This window comes from Propithecus coquereli, unplaced genomic scaffold, assembly GCF_000956105.1.
Source record: "Propithecus coquereli isolate 6110/MARCELLA unplaced genomic scaffold, Pcoq_1.0 Scaffold77, whole genome shotgun sequence".
Lineage (NCBI taxonomy): Eukaryota > Metazoa > Chordata > Mammalia > Primates > Indriidae > Propithecus > Propithecus coquereli.
In genome coordinates this window covers 7,428,728-7,441,899 of record NW_012153840.1, presented here as the reverse complement: position 1 = coordinate 7,441,899, position 13,172 = coordinate 7,428,728, and the positions used below count along the sequence as shown (strand labels likewise).

At 37.6% G+C, this 13,172-nt stretch overlaps 1 protein-coding gene across 1 annotated transcript in view; it reads right to left on the bottom strand.

Annotated features, from left to right (window-relative positions):
* Positions 1-13,172, bottom strand: part of RERE (arginine-glutamic acid dipeptide (RE) repeats) — a 461,041-nt gene that overhangs the window by 241,362 nt on the left and 206,507 nt on the right. The gene's annotated exons all lie outside the window — the stretch shown is intronic.

Here is a 13,172-nt window from a genome sequence, read left to right as displayed (position 1 = left end):
TATCGATATTCAGATGAAATTTAGATAAAAGAAATTACTTGTTCAAGATCACACAAAATCTTGAATATCTTATTCAGATAGATGTTCTCATGTCTTCACCAAGAGAAATGGCTTTGCCAAGTGCTACTTTATTTTTAATAAATATTTTGTGGGGAAATAAATGAAATATGCAAAGAAGACTAGCTTGAACATTCTATTACAATGATCTTTTCATCTAAAGCAAGGAAGAGAAAGAAAACTAATCTAATTTCTTGTAGATAACTTACTATTTTAACCTAAACATATTTTATTTTCTAATTGTAAAGAAAACCAAGGCAACCAATCAGATGGAATGAAGTAAACCAAATTACATTTTCTTCAGGGAAGAAGAGAGCTTTCTTAAATTATATTTGACAGGGCAGTGGTTGGGTAATTATTTTTGATGCTCTCAATAGCTGAGTCTAAAAGGTTGCTTTATAAAATAGCACATTGAGACACTATTTTTTTTAAAAAGCAATGATTTTAAGGAAAGCAGTGGTTAAAGAGAAAGAAAAAACTCCTCCACATTACAACCCAAGATTATCATAAAGTTTAGGACAGGAAAATCTATGTATTATTTACTGAGAAATAAAGGTATCCACAGTCAATCAAATCTTCTAGGGAGAGTGACCATAATGTCATATTTAAAATGCCATTCATTTTATCTCTTCTGTTTAGCCTTCAGAATGAGTATGTCTTAGGATAACTTAGGTGCTTGACAACATAGGCAAGTTCCTCTACTGCATCGATTGTCATACATGTTAACAGCCAAGAAAGAGCACAGGAGTAGTGATTTGGATTCATCCCTCCAGTGGACAATCCAGTCTACCGAGAGCACTAGCAGGCCCACTAAGAGGTAGATCGTGAAGCAAGCCCTCACTAAAGGGCACATCCTTCCAAAAACTTTCTACAGGACATCAGGATCTCTACCCAAAAGTCACTCCAGAAGAAGAAGAAATCTAAATGCCAACTATTTAGGCTTTCAGAATTCCCCAAATGATTTCTCTACTCAGAGGCAAACTCAACAGAGATTTAATCCCCAAATCCATGCAAAATAGGAGCTGAGGAACGAACTGTTGACTGAGCTTTCTATTTTGTTCCAGGGTCCCAGACGCTGAACAACTCTGCTTCAACATTTAGGCATATCGATTTAACATGCTAACCATCTTAAGGGACAAGCAAGAGAGTTCTCTCCACCATGGTAGATAATTCTTTTGTACCCCTACTTGGTATTCAGTAAAAACAGAATAAATTTGATTCCCTAAATAAAAACTGTAGCTCCAATTTACACAATTTTATAACAATTCCAAGTTATTATTATTATTATTTTTTTTTTTTGAGACAGAGTCTCGCTCTGTTGCCCGGGCTAGAGTGAGTGCCGTGGCGTCAGCCTAGCTCACAGCAACCTCAGACTCCTGGGCTCAAGTGATCCTTCTGTCTCAGTCTCCCGGGTAGCTGGGACTACAGGCATGCGCCACCATGCCCGGCTAATTTTTTCTATATATTTTTAGCTGTCCAATTAGTTTCTTTCTATTTTTGGTAGAGACGGGGTCTCGCTCTCGCTCAGGCTGGTCTCGAACTCCTGAGCTCAAACGATCCGCCCACCTCGGCCTCCCAGAGTGCTAGGATTAAGGCGTGAGCCACCGCGCCCGGCCAAGTTATTAATTTCTTAATTAAGAAATTAAATGTTGTACCCACTTGTCAGTATTTCAAATTTCTAGATATCAATTATTTACTCATCTTACTCAACCTGAATTGTGCTGTAATAAACATTCTCATACAAATGTTATTTTGATAAAAATGACTTTTTTTCCTTTGGGTAAGTAAATACCCAGTAGTGGGATTGCTGGATCAAATGGTAGGTCTACTTAGTTCTTTGAGGAATCTCCATACTGTTTTCCATAAAGGTTGCACTGAATTGTTTTTATTGCAAACCCTCTTACTCTGAGACACAACACAGCTATTAACTTGTATATTTAAAAAGCTTTCCAGAAAAGGAAAGAGAACCTATGTAACTTATAGTTACATTCAGGAAAATGATTACTTGTAAATGCATCAGGATGTAGCTCTGTTTGAGAAAGAAGGAGAGAAACATTCTGGTATGTTAAGGGCAGCCACTGATATCTGTTTGCTTAAACACTTCTCAGCAGCGGTCTTATTGGAGGCTGTCTCACACACATGGCCCGAAGAATGTTGCCATGAGGAATAAGCAAGTATGAGAGACATCCTCAAACTTGACATACGGAATTACCATAATTACTTATTAATGACTTATTACTAGATTAAAAGCCACCTCTGTTTGTTTAAAAAGTTACCACAGCAACTCAAACTGATCTAAAGCTATAAATTCATATGTGACAGTCCAATACACAAGGCTAGTAATCAGCAAAACAGCTATCAGGTGATCTCTATCGGTATTTTGAAACTCATAAAAAAGGCAGATAAACTCACTGCAAAATTAAGTGACAAAACTTGGAGTTTATTTTACATGAATAGTCAGAAAACACAGAATGGCTAAGATCAGGACTAACATGAACTAAAAATTTTTCACACCATGTCTAACTTGCTATGGGAATAGGGGAAAAATATCGTTTTGCACTGATTTATCTAATTTATGCTTTTAAAATAAAAGCATAAAAAATTATTGTAGAGTCAAACTTTTCTTTATAACCCTCCCACAAAAATTAGGATGACCCAACAAAAAGAGAACACATTCTAAGAAATTTAGAATTTTTAAGAGTTCAAGTTTCACAGAAAAAAATTTTGCTTTTTATTACTCTTAAATGATATTCAAAGCTGAGTGTGGTGGCACACACCTGGTAATCCCAGCTAGTTGGTAGGCTGAAGCAGGAGGATTGCTTGAGCTCAAGAGCTCAAGACCAGTCTGGGCAACATAGTGAGACCCCCATCTCAGAAAAAAAAATATTCAGAACAAAGTTAAATTAAAGCCAAATACTCATATAAGACGTATTTCCCCCTCGTTTCATTAATCAAGCAGCTACTTAAGAAAATAATTTATATAAATGTTTACAGTTAGCACAAAAATAAAACGGTCTATTTGGAAAGGAAAAGATAAGAATATAAGTCAAGAGCAATGTTAAACTCTCAGTTGGAATATATGCCCAGTAATCTTTTAAAGCCAAAATGATTTGGCAAGATTTTCACATAATTTATGAGTGCACAGATTGTCTGCAGCTGGTTATAAAATTGGTTTTGGTCAGCTGGATCAATGACTCTAAACCTGAAAATCCCCCACAGCCAATACAAGAACTGTAACACCTTTTTTAAAAAAATAAGAGCTCTTTTTTATTAGAAAGCAAGCAGTTCTGAAAGAAATGAGCTAAGCTGATGTGATCCATTAAATGCATAATGCACATTTTCAAAATTACCCATATGAAAACACATATTTACCAGATTGAGCAAACGGTTGCTGCAGGGCAAATATGTGTGTATGTGTGTGTGTGTGTGTGTGTGTGTGTGTGTGTGTGTGTATTATTTTTTTTAAAATCTTGAAATCAGCATGCCTGTAATGGGCCAGAAAAATGAGTGAGGCTATTACCATCAATTTCAATTATTCCAAATAACACACGATAACTAATTTTTTCTTTACTAGGGATGTCTAGAAATGAAACCATGGGTCTAGGTCGAGACTTATTCTCTGACACCTACCCTCTGCCTGGGAATGGATCACACGATTAAGTGACCTCAAATCCTTGTGAACAGAGAACAACAAAATCCATAATTTGAGCAATGATACTGAACAGGGGTGTTTCTGGCTGTTTCTCACAACCTCTAAGCTTTGCATCCAAGTATCTATTGTGCCATCTGTAAACAACAGAGCATTTGCTAAGCTGGGGAAGGAAGTCAGCCGAAACACAAAGGCAGATTCTCAAGGCAAAGAAAGCCCTCTCTCTCTTCTTTTTCAACCCTCAGCAAATCAGCAGGTTTATGTAAATATAGCAAGAACAGGTTCCTCTCAAGGGTAAAAATCACAGCCTGAAGCATCAGGCAGTTTGTCATTATGAAACACAAAGAACCTGTCAGCATCTTTCCTGACAGCCTCCTACAGAGCAGAGTGGACACTTACTTCACCCACTAATTTAGCAAGCAGTGCTGTGAGCCCCGGCATTAAAGCTGTGGTCACAATATGCAGGCAATACTCAGCCACTGCTCTGTCCTGTAAAGAATTTCTCTTTCCATCAATGCCTTTTCTGCCTATTAATCTTTGAAATACCTTCTCATCCCTTTGCAAAGCATGGAAGTGCCACTCTAATACAATTTCCAATAGAAAACCACCTCTTGCAAAAAGCACATATGAACAAAGACTTTCTCACAAAGAGATTTCTCAGAGACCAAGCAGGGTGGCACAGTGGTGAACATGGGAAAATGACCCTCAGGACTGCTTTGCTTTTCTGCTTTCCATTCCTCTCACACAGGATCTTTCCACCCTCGACATCAGAGGTAACAGTGGGTTGGTCGGATATTACAGAATAAAAAGTCCTAAGTATCTCTCTATTTAAATATGGTGTCTGCCCAATTTGCAAAACACAAAAAGAGTGTATATACATGTGTGTGCATGGTAGAAATGACACTGAAATCCTGATACCCAAATTCCAACCTAAGGGCACAGACACACTACATGGCCTCCAAAAAACCCTCCCATCTCTAGTTTCCCCATCTGTAAAACAGCCAAAACTATCACCATTCCTCACCTCTATAAACAATACACAATGTACTATTCTACATAGTAAACACTCCAAAATTATATGAGGAACAAATGAATAAATGAAGATGCAATAAAAACAGAAAAGAAGTTATGAGATCCTAGCAAGAAATTTGCTATGCTCTATCAACAAAATGAATACTGTTTCCTAACACTTCTTTTTGAAATAACTCAACTGCCAGGTGGCCTGCTTGTGGTGTTCTGCTAGACATCTTTTCCTATGAGGGGATATTCACATTGTCTGGTAATAGTGAAGAACTTAAAAGGGAAAAGGGAACAAAAATCGGGAAAACAGTACCTCAATAAAGGAAACTTTGCCAGTCCTTACCCTTATTCTGTGTTTTGACTCTATACACTTATCACCAAAATTGGCTGCATCATCTTAAAGATACTAAACTCAGTGGAAAAAAGATCTCAGGTAACCTAAGTGCTTCTTTTTTAAACCTCATAGTAATTAAATTTTATGTATTGAAATGTCTATCGATCCCTAAGTGGTGCTACAAAGCTTACATGGGCTTTTGTCCGAGTACAGGACACAATACACTACTAGCCAACATTTGTCTTTATCCTCATTGCTAACAGGGAAAATTAAATTATGAGAAAAAAAAAAACAAGTTGAGGAAGAGGGAGGAGGTCATAACAAACTAAAAAAGGGATTTTGTTTAAATTCCCACATAAAGACCGGTACCAACTATCTTTCTAACTTTAAGAAGCAATGTTGATGTTTCAGAGTAAGTGCTGCAGCACGACCACCCTCCCCTCTTTGCAAATCAGTCATACGCTACAGGGAGTTAAGAACTCTGTAAATCAAGAAAAAGCAAGACCATCCTGCCAGCAGCAGAAATGTTATTAGCTATATTGATATGCTAAATATTAGCCATGGTTTGATACTTGCATCCCCCAAGCAAAGAACATTTTAAGTACTCTCATCTCCATATTTTGTTCTAAACGTGTTCCTTTAAAAGCCCCCCTGTACCTTGCTTCCCAAAGCTTAAAAATGCAAGTAACAACCATACCCTCAATTCAATGACTCCTTATCCATCCCCCACCCCCAAAAGTCTGCTGTAAAATCCCTATTAAGTAGAGGATGATTACTAATGGAAATGCTGACAGATCCTGAATGCAAAGATCTGGTTACCATTTAGAAAATCAATGCAGAAAGAGTCCAAACACTTCTAGGAACACTATGCCTGTATTTATAGGAAAAAATCATCAGTGACAGGTAGGTTGGATAAAAATTCTTCTCTCCCTGTATGGCTGACAACAAACAAATTGCTTGTCTGATCTTCTGGTGTCACATCCTGCAGAGCAGATTTCAAGCAACACTGCTTGCTCCCCTTTTCAGAAAACAACGCACTAGGAGCCTGGGCTTCACAATAAATGATGCAACCAATTTGCAATGCTCACTGGAAATACACAGGAGAATTCATAATGCCTGGGTTATAATTCTTACTTGGCAAATGATTGTATTATAAACTGGTATCACAGTGAATCCATTTTCTTTACGGGTTTTCTGCTACTGTTTAATGGACTGTCAGTATAATTTAGATTTCATCTATTTAAACTCATTCAAGCCTGGCTCCTGATTGTACAGTAAATGGAACATATTTCTATTCAACAAAATTAATGACAGTTAATTGTACTCTGCAGTTCTCAATTCTGTAAAAGCAACTGTTCCACAGATCAAGCATCAAGCTACAAAATTTCCCACACCAATTACTTCTCTGTACTTTATAGGCATCTTCCAAATCTTGGAGGCCTTCCCTATAAGGTTAATGTATATATTCACCTAATATTTCTTCCCATTCAAATATTTACCTCCAACTTTCCAGAAAGGTTTACGACTTAAATATAACCAAAGCATAAAAAATTAAAAGTTTAATTGTCCCTCTGGACTGAAAGATGCTCTATTATTATGGACTTTTTTTTTTTTTTAAAGAGACAGGCTCTTGCTCCTCTGCCCCAGCTGGAGTGCAGTGGCACTCTCATGGTTCACTGTAACCCCAAACTCCCAAGCTCAAGCAATCCTCCTGCCTCAGTCTCCTAAGTAGCTGGGACTACAGGCCTATGCCACCATGTCTGGCTAAGTTTTTTATTATTTTTTATAGAGGCAGAATTTCACAATGTTGCCTAAGGTAGTCTTGAACTCCTGGCCTAAAGTGGTCCTCCCACATCAGCCTCCCAAAGTGCTGGGATTACAGGCATGAACCACCATGCCTGGCCATACTGAACTTTTTTAAGTTAGCAAAACTGAAGATTATTCTGTCTTATACATACATTTTTTTTACTATTGGATGATTTTCTTATAGTATTTCAAATCAGTCTCAATGACAACATTAAGTGAAATTTATTAAAAGTAGACTAAATATAGGATATGGATTTACAAACAAGGCACATGGTACATATTAAGATATAATGAAGTGAACTGCTTCTGAGATGGATATTCTGTTTAACAGAAATTTACTTCTGAGTTTTATTTACCAGACAGTACAACAGTCCCATGAGTGATTTTTCTTCTTGAGTGATTAGTCTTTCACCTAAACATCCACACAGCTATGGAAGAGATGCTCAAAGGAGAAAAAGGCAAGCAAAGATGAACCTTAAAAGAAACCTATCAAATCAGCACCCAAATAAGGCAAGCACCCAGAATTTGCTGCTCCAAAACTATAAACAACAGGGTCACAGAATGACAGATTACAGTTCACATAAAAATGAGAGAAGTAAAAGAAAAGCACAGATATCCTTTTCAATCCCTTTTTCAGCTGATACTATACACCTGCTCAGCTGGCTTTGATCCCATAAAGCACATCTCAGTCAAGCCCCATCCATGCTCTTCCTTGTGCTGCTGCTACTATAAGAGACACTCTTCCTCTACCTGGTCCAATCACAATCATGTCCAACCTCCAGGTCCCAAATGTCACCAACTTATAGTCCATCCTATTCAGTTATTTGCCCACTCACTATTAGTAGTATATAACTTTACTTGAATGAGTGTAACTTCTCCCCACAAAATGGGGGATTCAGGGCTAAAATCCTGTTTGTTTTTGTTTATCTTGCCCTAGCATATCTCCACAAAACACCTTCCAAAAAGTTAGACATAGAAGATTGTGCTCTTATTTATTAGCTGATAGATAAAATACTACTAAATACTGCTAAATTCTACTAGCTTGCTCAAAGTCTATTACAGTTTCAGTGGGCTTCAAATTTAATCCTTGCTTTAATTTACACAAACTTTAAGGGCAAGTAAAACCTGTTCCCTGACAATCTGATTCTAACCACACCTCCTGCTTCTCTTCCTTAAATCCTTGTTTTCATTTGGGTGTTTGTTGTTGTCATTACTGTTGTTTGGGCAGGTATTTTAAAATTGAAGTCAAAGACTAAAGATATTTTAAGAATAATTTAAAACATCTAGTCAATTTAACATGACAATAAATATTGAGACAATAAATATTGAGATGATTTTTAATCACTGTCTCAAGATTCTACATGTAGTAATTTTGCTCTATGATATATACAATATTCTCAGCCTAAAAAGAATTCTTTGGAGGTGGGGGATCTTATCTAGTACTCTAGCATCCACCTGTCACTTTTATAATCAAAATTAACATAGATTTGAGCAAGGTAGTAGTATTTCAAGTATGTAAATGCTTCTTGATTCCCAAAATGAGACGGGAGATTTTGTTTATTGTTTGAGCCATAAGAGACTCTGGATGCTTTCTATATGAAACTGTACTAGACACACTTCAACAAATGAGTGCAGCTGCTCTGGGTTAACGTAACACTTAATGAGAGTATTGCTTTAGTATGCTCTTTTGTCATTTATACATCGCAAAAATCACGTTTTGAACATCTGCTGTGACAAAATGTATTAGAACTTTGGGCGGAGGGGGGCGGGATTAAGATTTCTCTAGGTTTTTGTGTTTGTGTGTGTGTGCGTGAGTGTTTCGTTTTTTTGTTTTTGAGACAGGCTCTGTTGCCTGGGCTAGAGTGCAGTGGCATCATCATAGCTCACTGTAACCTCAAACTCCTCAGCTCAAGCGATCCTCCTGCCTCAGCCTCCTGAATAGCTGAGACTACAGATGCGTGCCACCATGCCTGGTTTAATTTTTTTTACTTTTTGTAGAGACAGGGTCACACTATGTTGCTCAGGCTGATCTCCAACTCCTGGCCCTAATTGATCTTCACATCTGGGCTTCCCAAAGCATTAGAATTACAGGTGTGATCCACTGTGCCCAGGCAATTTCCCCACTTTATTTTCTCATTTTATTATTTTTTTTTTTATTTTAACAAGGTCCCACTCTGTTGCCCTGGGTAGAGTGCAGTGGCGTCATCATAGCTCACTGCAACCTCAAACTCCTGGGTTCAAGCAATCCTCCTGCCTCAGCTGCCCCAGTAGCTGGGACTACAGGCGCAGGCCACATGCCCAGCTAATTCTTGTATTTTTAGTAGAGATGGGGTCTCACTCTTGCTTAGGCTGGTCTCAAACTCCTGACCTCAAGCAATCCTCCCCTAAGGTCTCCCAGAGTGCTAGGATTACAGGTGTGAGCTATCGTGCCCAGCTAACTTCTCCACTTTAAACAAAGCAGTAACAGCCTGGTAACAGGAAAGTCTTGTCAAAAGTACATTAAAAAATGAGTATAAAAATATTCTACAAGAAACAATCACAAATTCATAAAATATTCATATACAGACTTACTGGGCACTGCCAATGTGCCAGCTCAGTGCTGAAGATACTGAAGTGAAGAAAAATACTGTTCTTCCCTTGACAAGTTCACAATCTAATATAAGAGCTACACATGGAAACAAATAAATATATGTCTTTAACAATTTTAACAGTACTTGTTTCTTAGTCTCTGTAACCGAGACTGCTGACTAACCCTAATATGCATTGTACCTTTCTTCCTTATTAACAGAGTATCTGGTGCTTAGCTGGGCACAAGGCCCCTCAGAATGAAGACCACATTTCCTAGCCTCCCTTACAGCTGGATCCATCATGTGGCTAAATTCTGGCCACGGAATAAAAGCAGACCTATAATATTTCAACTTCTGGAAACTGAATCCTAAAAAGAGAAAACCTTGCTCTCTTTACCCTTCCTGGTAGCCTGCAGGCAAACATATGGGCAGTAGGTGGGGCATGAAATGGAGCCTGACATGACAAGGAAAACGGCCACGCACAATTGAATAATAGAAGCTTTGACTGGAGCTAAAGAACCAGGCAGAGGCCGGGCGCGGTGGCTCACGCCTATAATCCTAACACTCTGGGGGGCCGAGGAGGGTGGATGGCTCAAGGTCAGCAGTTCTAGACCAGCCTGGGCAAGAGCGAGACCCCGTCTCTACTAAAAAATAGAAACAAATTAGCTGAACAACTAAAAATATATATAAAAAATTAGCTGGGCATGGTGGCGCATGCCTGTAGTCCCAGCTACTCGGGAGGCTGAGGCAGGAGGATCGCTTGAGCCCAGGAGTTGACGCCACAGCACTCTAGCCCGGGCAACAGAGCAAGACTCTGTCTCAAAAAAAAAAAAAAAAAAAAAGAACCAGGCAGAGAATCCACTTCTGATTCACAATTCAGTATTTTTGGCCACTGTACTCAAATATCTTTAAATTATTTTCAAATGGGGTAAAATATTTAAATTTCATTCATCAATAGGGTGGCAATCAGAACACTGATGTGGGGAAAACATTCTAATTTTTTTAAATAGAAAAGCTGGGCACAGATGACCTTGGCAAGGGCATTTAAAAATAGAACATATAGCTCTTCATTTAGAGTGACCAAAATAGCTTGATTAGACGGCATAAACTATAAGCTTCTACTAGGATTCAGAATCAACTCTTAGAGGCAGATAGAAATGAGACAGAACATATTCCACGACTTCTTCACTGAAGAGACTTAACACCTAAGTTAAGTTCCTAGCATGATTCGCTCTAAGGTTTCACAAGCAAGAATAAGGATGGTCACCATTCCTGCAAACTGGCTGGCATGCTGTATAGGGGTCAGGCAGGTGGTATATACAGGCACTACACTACCGCCTTGAACTCCTGGGCTCAAGCAATTCTCCTGCCTCAGCTTCTGAAGAGCTGGGACTACAGGTGCATACCACCACGCCCAGCTTGTAAGGGTTTGATTTCAGGACTTGAGAGGGAATATGTGGCTGCTTCTTCCACAAAAATACAGGGACTACTGATGAATTTTCTAGAATTCATACCATTTATTAAATGATATAAATGTTATGTCATTTACATAATAAAAATGTAAGCCAACTAAAATTCATAGTATCCTAAATTCTCAGACTATAATCCATATTTTACTTCATAGTAGAAAATAAGATATCTCCTCTATTGTCACCGCTCTATCTCCTTCCCATGCCATTAACCTATGAACCAAAAACAAAGCACACAAATGTGTCTAATCTGTTCACAGAGGTGAAGATTTACCATCAAAAAGACAATGCAAAGTCTCCTGCTCTACCGAGACAACACTTCTCCTATTTCAAAACCGCAAATTCAGTCACGTGCAGAGGCCAAAGTCCTATGATACACAGGGCTAGTGAGAAAAAGTTGTAATAAATGAAAAATCTTCAAGTGTCCAGATACACCTAACTCAGCCATTCCTCTCCTTAGGAAAGTGAGCTGATATAAATATATAAATGTTCATCACTGTTGTTCATAATGGAGAACATCTGGAAAGAACCTAAAGTCCATCATATAGAGCAAGTTCATTTGTGATACATATATCCATCCATAATGTTTGAGCACCTAATGCTTTTTGGTGCCATGGATGACTTTAGCATTCTACAGACCCATTCTCAAAAGAAAAAAAAAAAGTTTTTAAATGTACAAAAACAACATATATTGAAACACTTATGAAAAAACACATTTGCAATATAATGATAGATGTACTTCTTTACTTATTTAAGCAAAAAGATTTACTAAAGGTCATTCCCTTAATAACCTTCGTAATTTCAAATAGTGAAAACCATAAACAGTATTTTGAGATGTTTTTCCCTACATGATGAGACAGGAGAAAATTTGTAATTTATATTGGTGTCACAGGTACTGCCAATACCACTGTGGTTTATCATCTACCTTCATAAGTGAAGTAAATGCTAAATATCATTTGAAAGTTAATGAATTGGCGAAAGTAAAGATTCAATTTTTTCCCATCCAGGTTCAAAGTGCCTTGAATTCTATTCAGTCTCCTTGGTTGGCCATATACCCTAGGTTATGAACCCCAGCATGAATGGCATTACCAAATGGTTCAGATTTATAATTACTGGCATGGCAATAAATTAAGCACATGTTAAGACACACAACACAAAACTGTGAATAGCGTAACTCCATATATGTTTATCAGGAAAGCTGACTATACAACAAATATTAACAATGGTTTAGTGATTTTAATTTTGAACTTTCGATTACCTAAATTTTTCAATTTTCTTCCTTGATAATGTATTACTTGTTCATCAAAAAGGAAAAATGCAGGAGGGAATTAATAGGGGAAAAATAAAAAGAAAAGCCTATAGCCAAATATTATAAATATACCCAAAGGGAAAAAGAAAAAGCAGGAAATGAATTCAGAGGAGAGAACATAAAAACAGACCACCTCTAATTATTACAAAAGTTGGGTTACAGAAACAACACTAAAAGGGAAGTTGGAAATCCATACGTTCATGCGTCAGACCCACAGCACTTAGAATCCTAACAACCGGGAAATAACAGAAGTAAAACATATGACAAAATTGATGGTCTCTACAAACAATCAGACTCCACCAATCCTGGCCTGAATGCCAACTGAAATTTTTAAAAAGACTCTACTCCATGATACCAAATATCTATTTTTTTGCATTGTTGCTGCAGACTTCAAAATCATTCTAGTTTATGAGCCTAAAAGATAGCCCAGAGTTTTTCTCTACCTCAAAATGTCTTCCAGCCAGTACAGAGAACAAACTGGAAATCAGGTCTCCATTGCCTAGCTTGAAAAGTGAGATATAAAACTCCTTATAAGGAAGATGCATAATCTCCTCAAGTCTGAGTCCTGCTAGAGTAATTCTCAAATGCAAACTTCAAAACCTTAGGTGTATTTCTGCATTACTGAATAGTGGTAATTAAACCACTGCTTTTCAGCTAAACTGTTCCTGACAATGTAAAAATACAACATACCAGGTGAGACCTTCTTGTGACATTTCCCTCCTCTCTACTAAAGAGGAAAAATTGTAATTATATACAGTACTTTTAACATTTCCACAATCAATTTGGTAATTGTACAGTATGTATGTTTTATAATATCAGTATAATACCAGATGTTCAGAACAAGTAAAGTCTGCAAACTAAATACGTATCATCTAATAATAACGACAGCCTGCCTTAGGGCCAACGGTTATATATAGTTTTACTAATAGAGCACAAAGTAAAATGCTAATGTAAAAACTGA